The sequence below is a fragment of the Trachymyrmex septentrionalis genome, unplaced genomic scaffold (assembly GCF_001594115.1).
Source record: "Trachymyrmex septentrionalis isolate Tsep2-gDNA-1 unplaced genomic scaffold, Tsep1.0 scaffold37, whole genome shotgun sequence".
NCBI lineage: Eukaryota > Metazoa > Arthropoda > Insecta > Hymenoptera > Formicidae > Trachymyrmex > Trachymyrmex septentrionalis.
In genome coordinates, this window is record NW_017305536.1 from 8,095,139 (window position 1) to 8,111,249 (window position 16,111).

General features: G+C 29.1%; 1 protein-coding gene across 2 annotated transcripts in view; it reads right to left on the reverse strand.

Annotated features, from left to right (window-relative positions):
- Nucleotides 1-16,111, reverse strand: part of LOC108750640 — a 116,765-nt gene that overhangs the window by 64,165 nt on the left and 36,489 nt on the right. The gene's annotated exons all lie outside the window — the stretch shown is intronic.

Sequence of the window (16,111 nt, forward strand, 5' to 3'; positions counted from 1 at the left end):
ATGACCGAATAAAGTTTTATTTGTTTATTTTTGTGTTATTCATTTGTCAATTAATTTCCATGTATAATTGTTTAATTGATTTATGATTCGGAACTTCTCCGCGAACTGCAGAGCTCGGAGAAACTGCAGTATATGCAGTGTCGCCCAAAACCGTGCAACGGGATTATCGATCGTGCGATGATTAGCTTGTTGACTAGCAACCGCGTTTGCGACAAAACAAAATTTCCACTGTTTTTTTTTTAGACAAATACGCGATATACAAGGGCAGAGAGGTACAGGAGTGATAATAATCACAAGATTCTCTGGAGAATCACGAACGCACGCGTAGCGCGAGCCACACCTGAATTTTACAACAAACTCGCATTCCATTAATGTATAATGAGTTAAAGGAAGTTGCGAAATGACACGATTTTATCTTTCTAAAGAAGAAAAACGCAACGTAAACAACAAGACGCCACTATCACACCTGCGGCTGTGAAATATAAAAAAAAAAAAATAAAAGAGACTAATTAAATCAAAAGTAATGTACAGTCTAAGCAAGAAATATTAGGCACCTATACTTTTTCATTAATTTGAAATGTTTCTACCTGTATTGTTTTCTATTATCGATATTAATTAATTATATGTACTGATATTATAGGTACATAAGTTTAAAGAGTCCTTGGACAAAGAACTCTCCAAAATTTAGCAAATATTATATAAATTCTAAAAATGTCTAGACATTTAATTATAAATAATAAATAATATCTAAGGATTAAATTAAAAAGTTAGATTTGATATTATAAAATTAATGACAATTAAATATAATATCATTCTTTAATCACATTAAAGATACTGTACAAATACTGCACAAATATAAAATATATCATAAATTTTCGTGCTAATCCTATCATATCCTTAATCTTCCATTAAATCCTTTACTTTTTTCATTTTTATTATTTTAATTAAAAAATATTTTAAAAAATGCTTAATTATAATTGCTAGAAAAAGATAACTGACAAAACGATCAATTATATTATATTGCTAAAATCACTTTTTCGCGATGTGATGTATCGGTAAATATTTAAATTAAAATTATTATTATGCATTTTCAAATACCATTGAAATTACGAGATGAACATTCTACGAAAAATATTTTTAAAAAGGAATGATAATACTAATAGATTATTATCTATCTTAACGCAAATACATACAGTACATATAAAGATCTATAAAAATACATTGTTTATATATGTATCGCGCATATTCATACATATGTACATGTAAATATGCATGGGGTTGAAATCGAATATTCCGCTTTTATTATCTATGTAATCTGTATCGTGTAATGGAAGCTGCACAAGATTTTACCTTTATTTCTATCGAAAAGAGGTTACATGAAACATGTGGACAGTGAGACCTTTGGAAAAGGTCGAAATATTACAGACGATAATAATTATGCAGAATAAAGCGAATAATAATTCATTAGTTGAAGTTAATTAGAAAAGCATGTTATAATGAAATCGCAAGTTGCTTTCGCGTATTCTCTACAAAAATTATCTTTGATGGAAATTTCTATATTTATAAACATTTGCACACACACATACACACACACACGCGCGCGCATAGTATTTAATTTCTTTTAAAAATATGAATCTGTAAAATTGTATTATTACATGTATAATATTTATAGAAATCAGTCTAATTATATAAACACATTAGATTAATTTTATTCTTAATAACTATTTATTATATTACTTAATAATATATATTTTTTATCAAAAAATAAACAATAGAAAGAGAATAAAGAATACATTAAATATATGAATATAATAATTCTCTTGTAAATCGAAAAACTTTCTTACATAGCTCAGCATATTACACATTGTACACGTCTGACCTTTACAATTTTTTTTCAATAGACGGTTCGATATGTCTGGCTTTTGCATAATTTGTCTAAACGGCAGACAGTCAATATCTACTATCCATTGTTATCTCTTGATGAAATCATATCATATATATCAGGTATTATCACCCCGGGGCGAGCACGAATCGTTCGCTTCTTTTATAAAAGAAAAACAGGAATTTCTTTTTCAGAAGAAAAAAAAACTTAAAATCATAAGCATGATAAAGTTTCGTCTTATTCGAGGGTAGTCAAACGAAATAGAAGCATTTTCTCCAAACAGAATTTGTCTTAATCTACACCATCTAACCATCTTCTTTACAGACACAACAGAACAATGCTTACCTTTTTCCTCACCAACAGTAATCGACAGTAAATTCAAGAAAAGTGGGTCGGCGCGCAAAGTGAATGTGAAAAGCTGGGTCTCCCTTAAATCTTTCCTTTGAAATCTCATCGGGCGTAAAATTCTGCGTATTGTTCGTGATAGGCGCAAAATTAAATCATGTGAAATGCGCGTGAAATCGTTCATTTTTTTAATAATCCTCCACTCTACAATTTTAATTAATAAACAACTTGCTTATAAAAAAAATTTCTATGTGACTCTTTTACTTTTATTGTATAAGACTAAGATCGTATTTGATCTTTTACAATAAAATGTTGAAAAGAAGGAATATTTGTGGCGTCACAATTATTATTTTTATGTAATTTATATTATAATATTTTCTCCATAAAAAAAAAAGAATGATGATAAATATTGACATTAATCCTCTAATAATGTATTATAATACATATATTTAAATGTAATTTAGAAATGTACAGTTCTCTGAAAAATCAATTCTTTCGCATCTGAAGTTTATTTTATTACATAATACTCGCAATACTTTTAGAATTAGAGTCATTTCATCCCTATTGTTTATTAAATATTAAACAAAGACAAATCGAGCGTGTGAGCTTCACGTGAAAGACATCCCGAGTACGAAAGAGGAGAATCGACGTAAGACTGATCCCATTCCTAAATTAAATTAATTTTATATGTAAAGAATATATATGTTCAATTTGAGATTCAATTTACGAGCAGAGCAAATTTCCCCTACAGAAACATATAATACGATTAAAAGGACAAATTTAAATATCCATTCATACAAAATCGCATCTTTCCCACAAAAAAACCCAATTTTCTATCATAATGCGCGTTGAATCGATTCATTTATATTCAATACGCATTGAATGCACTCTAAATGCGCATTAAATACATATTATCAGTATACATATTATCAGTTTATATACATTTTCTACATTTTTAAAACAATGCGTTTTCAAATCAGTGACATTCTGAGAAATTATTTTACATTTATCATGTACAATGTAGATATTACCATATGAAGTACGATAGAATATAAAATGGTACGCGAGTTCTTTTGCGTACACCGCGCGTGATGAATCGGTAAAATAAATCGATGAGAGAAATTTCCTCGTTTCATTTTTCGTATCTCCCGTGTTCATAAAAATAGCTGAGATCATATGGCGTTTTCCTTTTTCTTGCATATACGCAAAGCGATTCGTTTGACGTGATCCGTGACGTGAAAGTTCTACGTAAAACGAAACGCAATGTCGAACAAGCTACGCCGAACGCTCATAAAACGCAATTAGGCGCAACTAATAAAGCACTTCATATAACTGCTGCCTATGCACGATACGGCTCATAAATTATGTGTTAACACGAGGCTAATTTTCTTGTCATTTGATATACGAAACGCGTCCCGATAAATTAAATAATGTGAATACGCGAATAATAATTGTTATTAATAAACATGAATGTTGTAAGGCACTAAGTATTTGATAATAATCTGCTCTTTTATAAAAAAAATTCGCAAAAAGCATAATTATTTTTAAAAAATGTTTTCTAACACTGATAGGCATAAGAGTAGATAATTTTAATTTAAAAAATCTTAAAAATATATTTGTTTTTTTCTGGTTTTTAATTTTTTGCACTTTTATAAAGTAGATATCATAAGTTTTAAGGCTAATAAATTAAATTAAACTAATTTAATTATTAAAATAATCCACTAAAATCCAATAAAACATTACACGATATATATCATATAGCAAAAGTAAAAAATGTTTGCTGCCTCCTCTCTCCCCCCACTTAACCAAATCTTAATGAATAAATTATATAATAATGCGCTATTTATGCGTTCTTAAAATGTGCAAAAAAAGCCAGCTAGACAGACGTAAGTAAAAATTATATAAGAGCACTGCAAAATATAATAATTAAAACATAGACATAAAATAATATTTTATAGTAGTAATATATAAAAAAAAATTTATATAAATGCTAACCCTGATTTATTAGATATTTGAATATTTTACTCTTTTAAGACATTATAAATGTATATTAATGACGCTGACCTTTATCAAATATGTTAATATCACAACAATCTGTGAAAAATGTTTCTACCCGATTTTAGCAGATATCATCCGTAATGACAATTTATTTCCGGAACATGGAACCGTCAATATGTCAAAATGATTAAAATCAAATGTTACAAGACAAGGTCATTCAGTATAAAAAAAGTATCTCTTAAAGGCGTTTATTGTATTATTTATTTAAAAGTGATATGTTCGACTAATATTTATCGACAAATAAAATGTTGTATTTAAATAATTATTCCAAGTAATTGGATTTAGAAAAATATCAAATTTAATTTAATAACAAAGAAATAATATTAAATGTAATAATGGACATTTAATTGCGATTGAAAATCTCTTTTATGAATTTCGTGATAAAATTGTAAAGCTTTTTCTTAATAAAAAGTATATGTACTTTTATTAGCTACAAAATTTAAGACATTAAATTTTTTAAGAAAAAAATGATCGATTATTATTTGTAGATATTTGTGTGATAATAAAAATTAAATTCAAAGAAAGATATTGAAAAGAAAGAATATAAGTCTTTAAACAATAAATAATATAAAATAAAAATATTTATAATTATGTTTTTATCTATAAATTTAATATAATTTGAATAAATTAGATAAGATTAGATAAGAAAGAATGATTCGTTAATAATTGGCTATAATAAAAGGGAAAATATAGTGAAATGTCATATAAAAAGTCATATATAAATCAAATTTTGTCCTCTCAATGGTTTCAAATATATATTCCTCAAAAATTCTTATAAAGAGTACTCAGGTCTATTTCTGAATAAACGAATTTCAATTAATTCTTAAAAAGCTTAATAATTTTATAGACAAAATAATTAACAAGACAGAGAATCAGATACAGATAAGCAGAAATATGCACCATATTTCATGTATACAAACGAGAACTGACATCAAATGAACCTCATTTGGTTCGATAAGTAAATAACTGAACTAGATTAATGTTAAATAATGGCTATCGCTGAATAACTCTAGACCTTGATGAGACCTAAATCAAAAAGCGGTAGGGTCACTGTTACTTGCAAAGTTTCAGGACCGTGTTCTGATTAAAGTTATTATAGACATATTAATTACAGTAAACTACCGAGCAATACACGCGACAGCCTGATTTTATTGAGTTTTCGCGCAGAAGGGGAGAAGAAAATGAACAAGCTCACTATTTCGTCGACTCTACGAAACATCAATCGAGAATCGATCCACGCTCGCTAATAATGCACAACTGATACTACGGTCTATCTTAAGTGGATATACGTGAAACATTATTTCCCCGCGGATATGCAAACCGATTTAATGTCAGTCAAGGCCATTGTTAACCTTCGTCTACTTGTATATCATCTATGTTGCACGCTCTTTTTATCACTTTTTTGATGCAGTGTTATTATTGTATTCTATACTTCGTTCATATCGAATGGATTACCTTATGCAAGTACGAAAATAAATCTCTCGAATTCGTGCTGAATCTTTTAAGTCAGAATATATGTATATGTATCTTTAAGTAGGAAAGGTGTATATTATTTTTCTTTTTAATTGGGGATTTCTTTATCCAATTCATTGTCGTTTTCACGCAGAAAATTTAGTAATCGAACTATTTACTTACTATAGCTTCATTTGTCAATTATTTACTGTAGCTTCATTTTTTCTGTTTCATTTTTTATTTATACGAACTCCAAAAATGTATAAAACTTTTCCTAATATAAAGTTTAAAAGATAAAGTTTTAATGTTTAAATGCTATATTAAGTTAAAAAAATGTAATTAATCGTAATTTCTTATTTCTATCTAAAAAAATCTGTTTAAAATTCTAGAAAAAATAATAATTATATATATATATATATATAAATCATGCAAAAAATACCGCCTACTTAATATTTTAATAAGTCACTTTCTTCTTATATTTTCTTTTTATATTTTTCTTTGTTTCCGTAAAAGGAGCATCATCACGTTATCATCACGAATAAAAATTGAGCCGTTTAAACTTCGAAGATAAAACAAAAGTTTTAGGGCACCATACAATGTTTAAGGAAAAAAATTCTCGTAAATCGATTTTAAATTTTTGCTAGACATATATATATAAAAACTGCTTATGCAAATTAATTTTCACTGTAAAATTATTTTTTCGTAACGAGAAAAACATTGTTAACATAATAATCAAAAATTGCGTGCAACAATTAACTAGATAAATACAGATAAATAATTACATAAATCCTGAAAAAATTCAATAAATTTTTCAAATTTATTGAATTTTATTTTTGCTTTATTTAACAATTTAATTTAGTTAAGCTTTAATTAATTAACTTTACAGAGTATCACGGTAAAAAAGAAAATCTTAACTAAAAGTTACGTTTGAGACAGTGAGAAAGCTTTCCTCAAGAAATTAGAAGTAGCTACAACGATACTGTTGATAGCAGTAGGTTTAACAAAGGAAATTTTCTCTAGTAAAATAAATTGAATCTAGACGAGAGAAAGAAAGATCTCAATTGCAATTTCAATTTCCGTAATAAATTCATGTAGTGCGATAATAATTTTCTTTCAATTTCTCTAAAAAAGAGTCTAATGTTTTCTAGAAAACAACATAAATATTCGAAAAAATTGTTTAATGATTTAATAATATTATGTTTGAAAATATAATATTATTAAACTATTCATAATTAATATCACATAAAAAGAACGGTTTTTTGTTGAAGTATTTAAAAATTTAGATGAATACAGATCTAAAAATAATTTTATTGGAGTATCAAAATAATTATGTAAAAAAACTCAAACTAATTGCTAAAATGTCAAAACATTTTGCTCACTACATTTGAGATTTCATAATAACTTTGTATATCAGTAGAATTATTCTTTCCATGCATATTTACATGTACATATACACACACACACACACACACACACATATATCTATTTTACATTGCATATCTTATTAATATTAACAAATCAATAGATTAACAGTTCCAAATGTAATTAGAAAATAAATCAGTAATCAGAATAAATTAAAAATTTAGAAGTGAAGATTAAATACAAAACTAGCTACTTTTTAGCAACGTTAATATATATAAACAAATATAAGAAAAGTTCACTAATAAATCGATCAATTTTAATAGAAAACTAAATTTAACGTCCAATCTTGTTCAGCCATTAATACATCACACCTATCGTATTTATCTAATTATTTTACTGAAAAGCCAATATTTATCGTTATACAAGAAAAAATACCATAGATATTTAAAATTTAAAACTGATTAGATTGTCGCTCGCTTTTACTTTGTCTCTTTTTCCTCCGTATTGAGTTTCGCGTCAAAACAGCACGACACTTAACTCCCGACAGCAAAATCAAGAACGACATGATAATAACAACATGCATGCCGGGACGAATTATCGGCTTTGCCGTTGACGTCAAAACGGCGGGAATTTAAGTTACGTGAGCTTCGCAAAATAATTACGGTCTATAATGGAATGATGCACGGCTTAAATCGGCGGCGCATTTCCGCTGCCAGACTACCAAGGGGAGACATTTTAATGCCGATCTGACGTAGTATCGCCCTAGTTGTCGCGCTTATACAGACGCCGGGTATCACCTACATCGCACACACGAGGCCGTATTCAAGTATATACCTCGCCGTACACACCGAGGCACATACGTACAATGCGCAGCGACCCTTTTCCCGTAAGAGAATCGATACTATCGATCGCCCGAAATGTCGTAGAAATGCGTCGCAGAGATTAATCCTGGATGAGTGACGTGAGGATGCGTGCGATGAACCGTACATGAGCGAATTATATTTTAGGACTGCCTGCGCGGCATTAAAACGGGCAGCATTAAACTTCCTGTGAAACGTATTATTTTTTCTTTCTCAATAGAATATGCATGCGTGCTTTTGACATTTCTAGAATCGATCGGGATTAAATTTTAAATTGTTTCAACTTTAATAATTCTTCTATTACTCATGCAAATCTAAAAATATAGATTTATGTAAAATTTTATGTTATCTAATTCACTTGCAATTAATCTATCGCATGTTTTCTAATTTTTGTTTTAAGAAAAATACAAGACTGCATATATTATTTTAATTTCATTGTAAATAACAAGATGACTTGCCAAATGCCAAACTGTCAGATAGAATGTCTTAATAATGTTTTAATGATGTTTTTATGATAATAAAACATCGTTAAAATGTTACCTTGCTCTTTGGAAAATTGTACTATACATAATTTTTAGATAGAACAATGTATGTTTATTTTAGAGAAATAAAAAGATATATTTTAGTAATAAAAAATTATTCGATCCGAGTTATATCTGATACGTCTTAATTGTTTATTTATTGAAATGCAGTAGAGAAAATAAATAGTTGTGTATATATTGATTAAACGTTAAAATAATTCAATTGTTTTTGCACTTTTATTTTTTTACGTATACATTATTTTTGTTGTAAATACAAAATATAATTCACTGTAATTCCGTTTATCTTGATAATCGAGATATGAAATGTTTACATACATGATGATGGCGAGCATCTCTGAGAGCACATAAACAAATTTTCGCATCGCTATTTTTCATGTTTTTACATTAGAAAACATCTAGTAAGACTGTTGTATTATGGTTTATCTGCCAACTTATTCCAGATGAGAAAAAGATCACCGTTAATTAAATTCACATTACGGATTTGATGTAGCACAGAATATGTCGACGGAAAAATCAGAGAAAAAGACGATTTTAATAGGCAGTTTGATTTAAAAAAAAGAAAAGAAAAAATGTCTGAAATATTGTAAAGACTTACGCAAGAATTTGATGCAATCACCATGTAAACTGTTTGTTGCGATCAATTATGCTAATATTATTGTTTACTTAGACCTAATGATCCAGTAAGCCTTAGAATGCTAATTCAATTGAATTTGATCGGTAAGTAAGCATCGTAAGTAATTATGCAAATATTCCAGTGCGAAAGAAAACACGTATGCACATGACATTACTTGCTACATACATGAAATACCATTACATGATTGTTGCATGTAGCACCTTTGTGTGCTATTCCCGAGAGAAACCCTATTAACAGGAGTAGAACAATTGCTGTTTTACATTTATTTCTTTTGCCATTTTATCAGATTAGCGTTCACTATTTCTGAAATAAAAATAAAAAAGTGTATAAATAAAATATAAGGCACACATGCATTCCTGGCGTACAACAATGTTGTTTTAAAAAATGCATTGAAGCCAACATGAAGTGAGTAAACTTAAGTTATCGTGATTACAAGATTTGCTCGCTTTCACATAGCTCGCACGATTTGGTTTAGATTTAGTGCGATGACGGAATACGACGACATTTATGAACACAAATAAATGATAAAGTTAAATAATCTCTTCAGTAAATTATACAAATAGATATATTGATTTGCTTGTCGCATTGTGTTTAGTTTAATGCTGTCATAGTTACATCGAGTTTTCTAACGTATAACTACAACTGCAAATATTGTCAATTCACATATATAAAAATAAACTTAAACACGTAGCAAAAATATGACCACATAAATAGTTTTGTGTATTTATCAAATTATTACTCAGGTAATAAGCTGATGATATTCGTTGTCATTTTGACAACAATAAATAACGTTAATTTATTACCTAAGTAATAACTATATTAAAAAAAAGAAATTTTTTATACAAAACCTTTATATTGTAGTATTTAATAAAATGTAACTGACATTCCAGAATTTGCATTTTTTGTAAATATAGTGTTACTCTAATGATTTAATAAACACAACTTGGAGGCTAAACTTTTCTGTTAATCTGTAATTTAGTGTATTAAATGAATTATGAAATTTTTTCCAAGATTACAGGCTCTTTTATTTATTGTAACATAATTATACATGATTATTATACATAATAAGCAGAAAATTTGTCTTTTCATCCTTTATGTTACCTCTATACTTTGTTATTTAACTTACTCTCATTATTATCTCATCTTATATATAATGTATATAGTTTAAAGTCTTAAAGCGGAACGATTAATCCACGGAATGTTATGACATAAACTTAGTACTGTAAATTGAAACGGAAGATCGTGTTGCTAATAACATATCGAAACAACAGTAAGTAATAGTTTCTTATATCCTATTCTCTTGACCAAATCATTTATCGAGAGAGAGAGAGAGAGAGAGAGAGAGAACATGGGAGCAGAAAATTGCTATAAATCATTCTACGCGCTAACGAGATTATGACGCGTCCCTTTTTGGAGTTATATCATCATTGGATGTTTCTCTTTGATTTATTATAATTGATTTATTATATACGTAGTTTGCAAATTACTTTGTTTTTCAAACCGTAAGATTACACCGACAAAACATTTCAAAAATTCATACATCCGTATATAAATAATCGAATTTAATTGAAACAATTATCCGCGATTGCGACTCATATTGCGTATTTTAACTGCGCTGATTGTGAATATAAAAAAGCTTATTTAGAAAGAAATCAAAAGAAAGAGTTTCAAATTATCCATAAACAAATGATATCGTGTTGCCATTCGATAAAGTATCTTTTTGTAATAAATATACGTTTCAACTGTACAACTGCTATCATTTTGCAATTACTCGAAAAAGCTTTGTATGTGTTTTATCTCACGAAACATCCAAAGCGTTTTAACTAATGCCATATAGAAAAGATACAATTGAAAATATATAACATATCCTTTAATATCTTTAGACAAATAATAACACAGGATATCTTATCTTCGATCTCTTCTTGTATTTCGTGCGAAAATAAAATTGCAGTTAAATTCAGCGAATAATCCTGGCTTACTATTGTTGTTTTCGACACAATTATGTGTAATAAATCAGCAGGTATATGTGCAACGTAAGAGCTTTGTTCATAAAATCGTTCTCTTAAGTCACGAATTAAGTGCTTGTAAGCCGACCTTTCTCCGAGTAGTGTAGAACATTTCAAACCTATCAAACATTCCAAGAGACGTAGGATAAAGTGATTGAGCATAAGGAATTGGAAAGTTCAGTTGGCGAGACGCTTTAAGATTGTGGATTAAAGTGCCGGTGAACCTGGAAGCTTTTACGATCCGCTGCCAAAGTACGCGTATATGCTATGCGAAACCGAAACATCTCCCACGTTTTACGCTAAAGTTAAACTCAACTCTAAACTCCGGATATTCGTGTTTTTCGTTGGAATCGGACGAGATTGCACAAGGAATGTGCACTTTAATCCGTCTAAACTAGTATTTGTGCATCGACGAGGAAATCTGTCGCATTTTATCCGCGTTCCTCGCCGCGCAACGGTTGCCTTTTATCACGCGAGTAGAAATGGAACGCTGCTGGTGTGCAGTTGCCCTGATTACTAGGGCGGCATAAGTACACATGAGAGTCTAACGAGATCGTTATATGAATGTGCATCGCGCACACTTCCTTTATAAAATAGAAAACAAATTAGGACATTGAATGATAACGTGACGAAAAATTAGACAAGACCATTTTTTCTGAAGAAAATTTAATTTCACATGCACATATAGCGGAAAGCCTACAGGATGGCACGACATTGCCTCGAGATACAACTTTGTTATCACGAAACAGATCAAAAGTTTTTGCACGGCTTTGGTGGTGGTGTAATGAGCATGCAAAGCACCCGAAGAAGAAATCAGAAAAGTGGAACAACTGCAACGGCCTCGAGAACACATCTCGTCGAAATGTCATTGTTTCCGGAAGTATTATCCTCTCGAAACGATACGATCTGAAAACTCACAATTTCAAATGGCACGAAGAGGGCTTTAATCGCGAAAATGTATTATTTCCAAATCCAAGATATGCTCTCTTTGATATTTTTGTTCATACTTTTCCGAATATTATTCTACAATATTTCAGGATTTACAATATATCAGGATTTCATATACCGTCGCATATTTTGAGAAATGTTTCTATGTTACGATTACATTTTGTAAAATAATGAATAGATAACATTTTATATTCCTATTTTCAATTTCAAAAGTTTAAAGTTGTTAACATTTATATTCTGACATTTATACCTACGCGTGGAATGTCTATTTAAAATGTACTAAACAAATTCTGTGAAGCAATTTACTGTACTATTAATTACTTTTACATTTTTATATCATCACTTTTTCTCTTATTTATTTTTCTTTAAATATATTATTGTAATATGTATCTATTTTAAATCCACATTTTACACGGAAAGAATGATTTTAAAGAAAAATGTAAAATTTTACCGAATATGGAAAGTTAATTCTATTGAAAACTTAAACGATTGCTGAAATATCAATATTTTTGCAGCAGAATTTTTCCAACATAATTATTTTTGATGGTCCGATACAATTATTTTCAAATTTGTATCCAACAAAATTTTAGAGTTCTCAGCAAAATTTCGTTTTTTCCGTAAAATTTTATCACATTATTGTCTATTTTTTATTAGGCATTTTCGTGTGTTTATATTTATTTTCAAATATATTACATAAAGTGGAATGTTTTCAACATTTAATCAATTTATCTATCAGAGAATAAAAAATTTCGTTCGAACAATCTTGATGTAATAAACTATCGCGACGATAATAGAATCGAGAAGGGGTTTATCGCAAATTTACCAACAACAGTGCACATGTGCCCACATTTAGGAACATCGTCTATGTTTAAAGGCACTAAACCGTAACGCGTGGGCAAATCTGCGACGTTATTTAAATTTTCAATCTTGTGCGGAATGAACTTCATGTTACAAAGATATATTAAAATTGTTTTAAGACTTCGCAATTATCATTATTATGAAAAACCTTGTTAATTCAGAATCATCGTAGAAATAAATTAAAAAAAACATAAGATTGTTAAAAATATTTTATAAGTTGAATTAATTATTTGTCACACACACATACATAGATAAAAAATTAATTGTATTAAAGTTTATTATTATTTGTATTAATTGTATTCATATTACTTTATATATCAAAGAAGAATCCTTTTATTTGCGACTGTTTCAATCCGGTAATCTTGCTATTTAATTTAAGCGAAAATTGCTAAAACAAAAACAACAAAATAAGTTTAAATTGAGAATAATTTGTGCTTTGGGAAAACGTGATTAAAAGTACGAATGAAATTAAAGTAGTGCTAGTTTGTTTGATAATGTAGATCCAATGTGGTATTTCGCTAAAAATCCAATACGAAAATACGATAATATTTTAAACAGCGTACTGAGTTTATTTGTTTTCTAATGCAATCAATCGAGATAATTTTATCGATTCCAGTTCTCAATATTAGAGATTATAAAAGTGCACTATTATAAAACGAAACCATCGCAAAGCGCCTAATCTAATTTACTTGGCAAAGTTAATTTACGGTTTTACCGTATACCTATGTGCTTCATATGCATGAAACAGGTATTTATATAACTCACGTGCAAAAAGATTGGGATATCGTTGGCTAATTATAAATAGAGTCAATGGGTTCGCGAACCGTACGATCGTATCGTGCCTAAGATTAATAACATGCAAGTTAGTTATTTAATGTATATTAGCAGTCCATTGCAATACGATAAAATTAAGTATTTTGGTACGTCGTGCAAAACAATATTTCTGATAGCAACTGCGTTAGAAATATTTATTTGTATATTGAAAGAACAATTTGACTGAAGTATTAAAAAATTTAGAAATAAATACAGATGTGAAAATAACTTTCTTGGATTATTAAAATAATTATGTAGGAAACTCAACCATGATGAGCAAATAAGTTTTAACATTCTAGCAACCAATTTAAATGTTCTACATAACTATTTTAATAGTCCAACAAAATTTATTTTAAATCTATTCTAGCTGAATTTTTACTGCAGCAAAACCGTTATTTCCATGTATTTATCGATCAAAAATTAGACGAAATCTGAGAAAACTCTATTTTATTCATAATTTCATCATTTTTACCAGACTATCGAAATTTGATTATAAACGAACGAGATATTTGACACTTCAGGTCATGTTAATAAGCACGGAAAGAACGATTTTGCTGAAGTATTTAAAAATTTCAGCAGATACAAACCCAAGAATAATTTTGTTGAACTATTAAAATAATTATATAAGAAATTCGAACATGATGGACAATACTGCAAAAAGTTTTGACATTTTAGCAACCAGCTCGAGCATTCTACATAATTATTTTAATAATTCCAATAAAATTACTTTCTCATCTACATACATCTAGCTAAATTTTTAAATACTTCAAGCAAACCGATCTTTTCATGCACACAGCCACTTATTATTCATGATTATATAAGAATAAATTTTCAAAGTTATACTTCAAGTATATTAAAATTCTACTATTGCTCAAAGATTGCGACGATCAGTCGGCTCCATTTCGCACGATTCGTTCTCCTCAGACTTTTATTATATGGTAGCCAATTTTACATGAAGTTAATTGAGTTTGTAAACGCTCGCAGTGGGGCGATCCATAAGATATTCAGCGCGCGAATGTGTTTCATATCGTCCCGCCGGCAATTTCATTGGCGTGCTTAATAAACGGCGGTTCATCCTCGGACGTTAGCCTTGCAAATAGTTCAGATCGTAGCATCCTTCGTGATGCAGTAGGCACGGATATGTATTGACATGCGATGAATCATTAATGCCGACTCGTGCCGAGCGCGCATTTATGCCCGAGGTGCGTTTTCAATTAGGCCATCGATAAAATCGCGCAACCTGTTATCCTCACGAGCGTCATACGCGATAGAGAAAAACCTTAGCCGCGAGATGTGCGCGTAATAAATTAATATTTGCGGTGAAGGCATCGATCGTACTCGCATAGGCGGCTCGCCTGGTGATCGCGGAATTGCACTCGGACATAATATTTATTAAATGTAGCAATAGAATTTGCATCTCGCGTGAGTATAACTTGAATACGATGATGTAATTGAATTCTTGAGCAACGCCCGCAGCTATCTCCGACCGCATATTCTTTTGAACATGAAGATATACGCGCGCATTATAATTAAGAAAAGTCATGCTTAATTCAATAAACAAAGAAATATGATAAATTTAATAATATTTGAAGAGAAAAGATATTAAAGTAACGACTTATCAGCATTAGTATGATATATTAATTAATTAAAATTTATTAATTAAAAATACTTTAAGATTTTTATATTAATTAAAATACATTAATTACTTTCCATTAGAAAAGTTAGTGTTAATCAGTATTTTGAAATATAACATTATTTTTGCATAATTCTTATCTCTGAATTTAATACAGCAATTCAAGAAACGTATGATTGATCAGAGATGTCATAATAATATTCGAATGATTTTACTAAATATTATAAAATGTTTAATAATATGGAATTTGTGTGCGGAAGCGTAAAATTCATATAAAATTTCAGTTATCCATAACAAGGAATAATTAAAATATTTGCAATAACTCGACCTCTCATTTGTTACATGCACATGAAAGAAAACAAAATTACACCCTTTATTTATTGTTTATAATATGTATATTTTCGTTATGAAATATTAAAATCTGCAGACAATTTCATAATTGATATATCACGTAGTTTCATTAAAGTTTTATATCACTCTGAATTACTTCATAAATTACTGAGAAATTGTCTTTCTCTGGTATTTCATTTTCATATATATTTGGACTTACTGATTTGTTGAGCTCGTGATGTATCATGAGCAAATGTAATTTATCAATATATCGAAACAAAAAAAGAAATTGTATATCTATTACAATATGCACAGATGCGTAACCCAATCACAATTTTATGTACTTTTATCATGATATACCTGGGCAAAGAGAGAAAAAAAGGGCAAC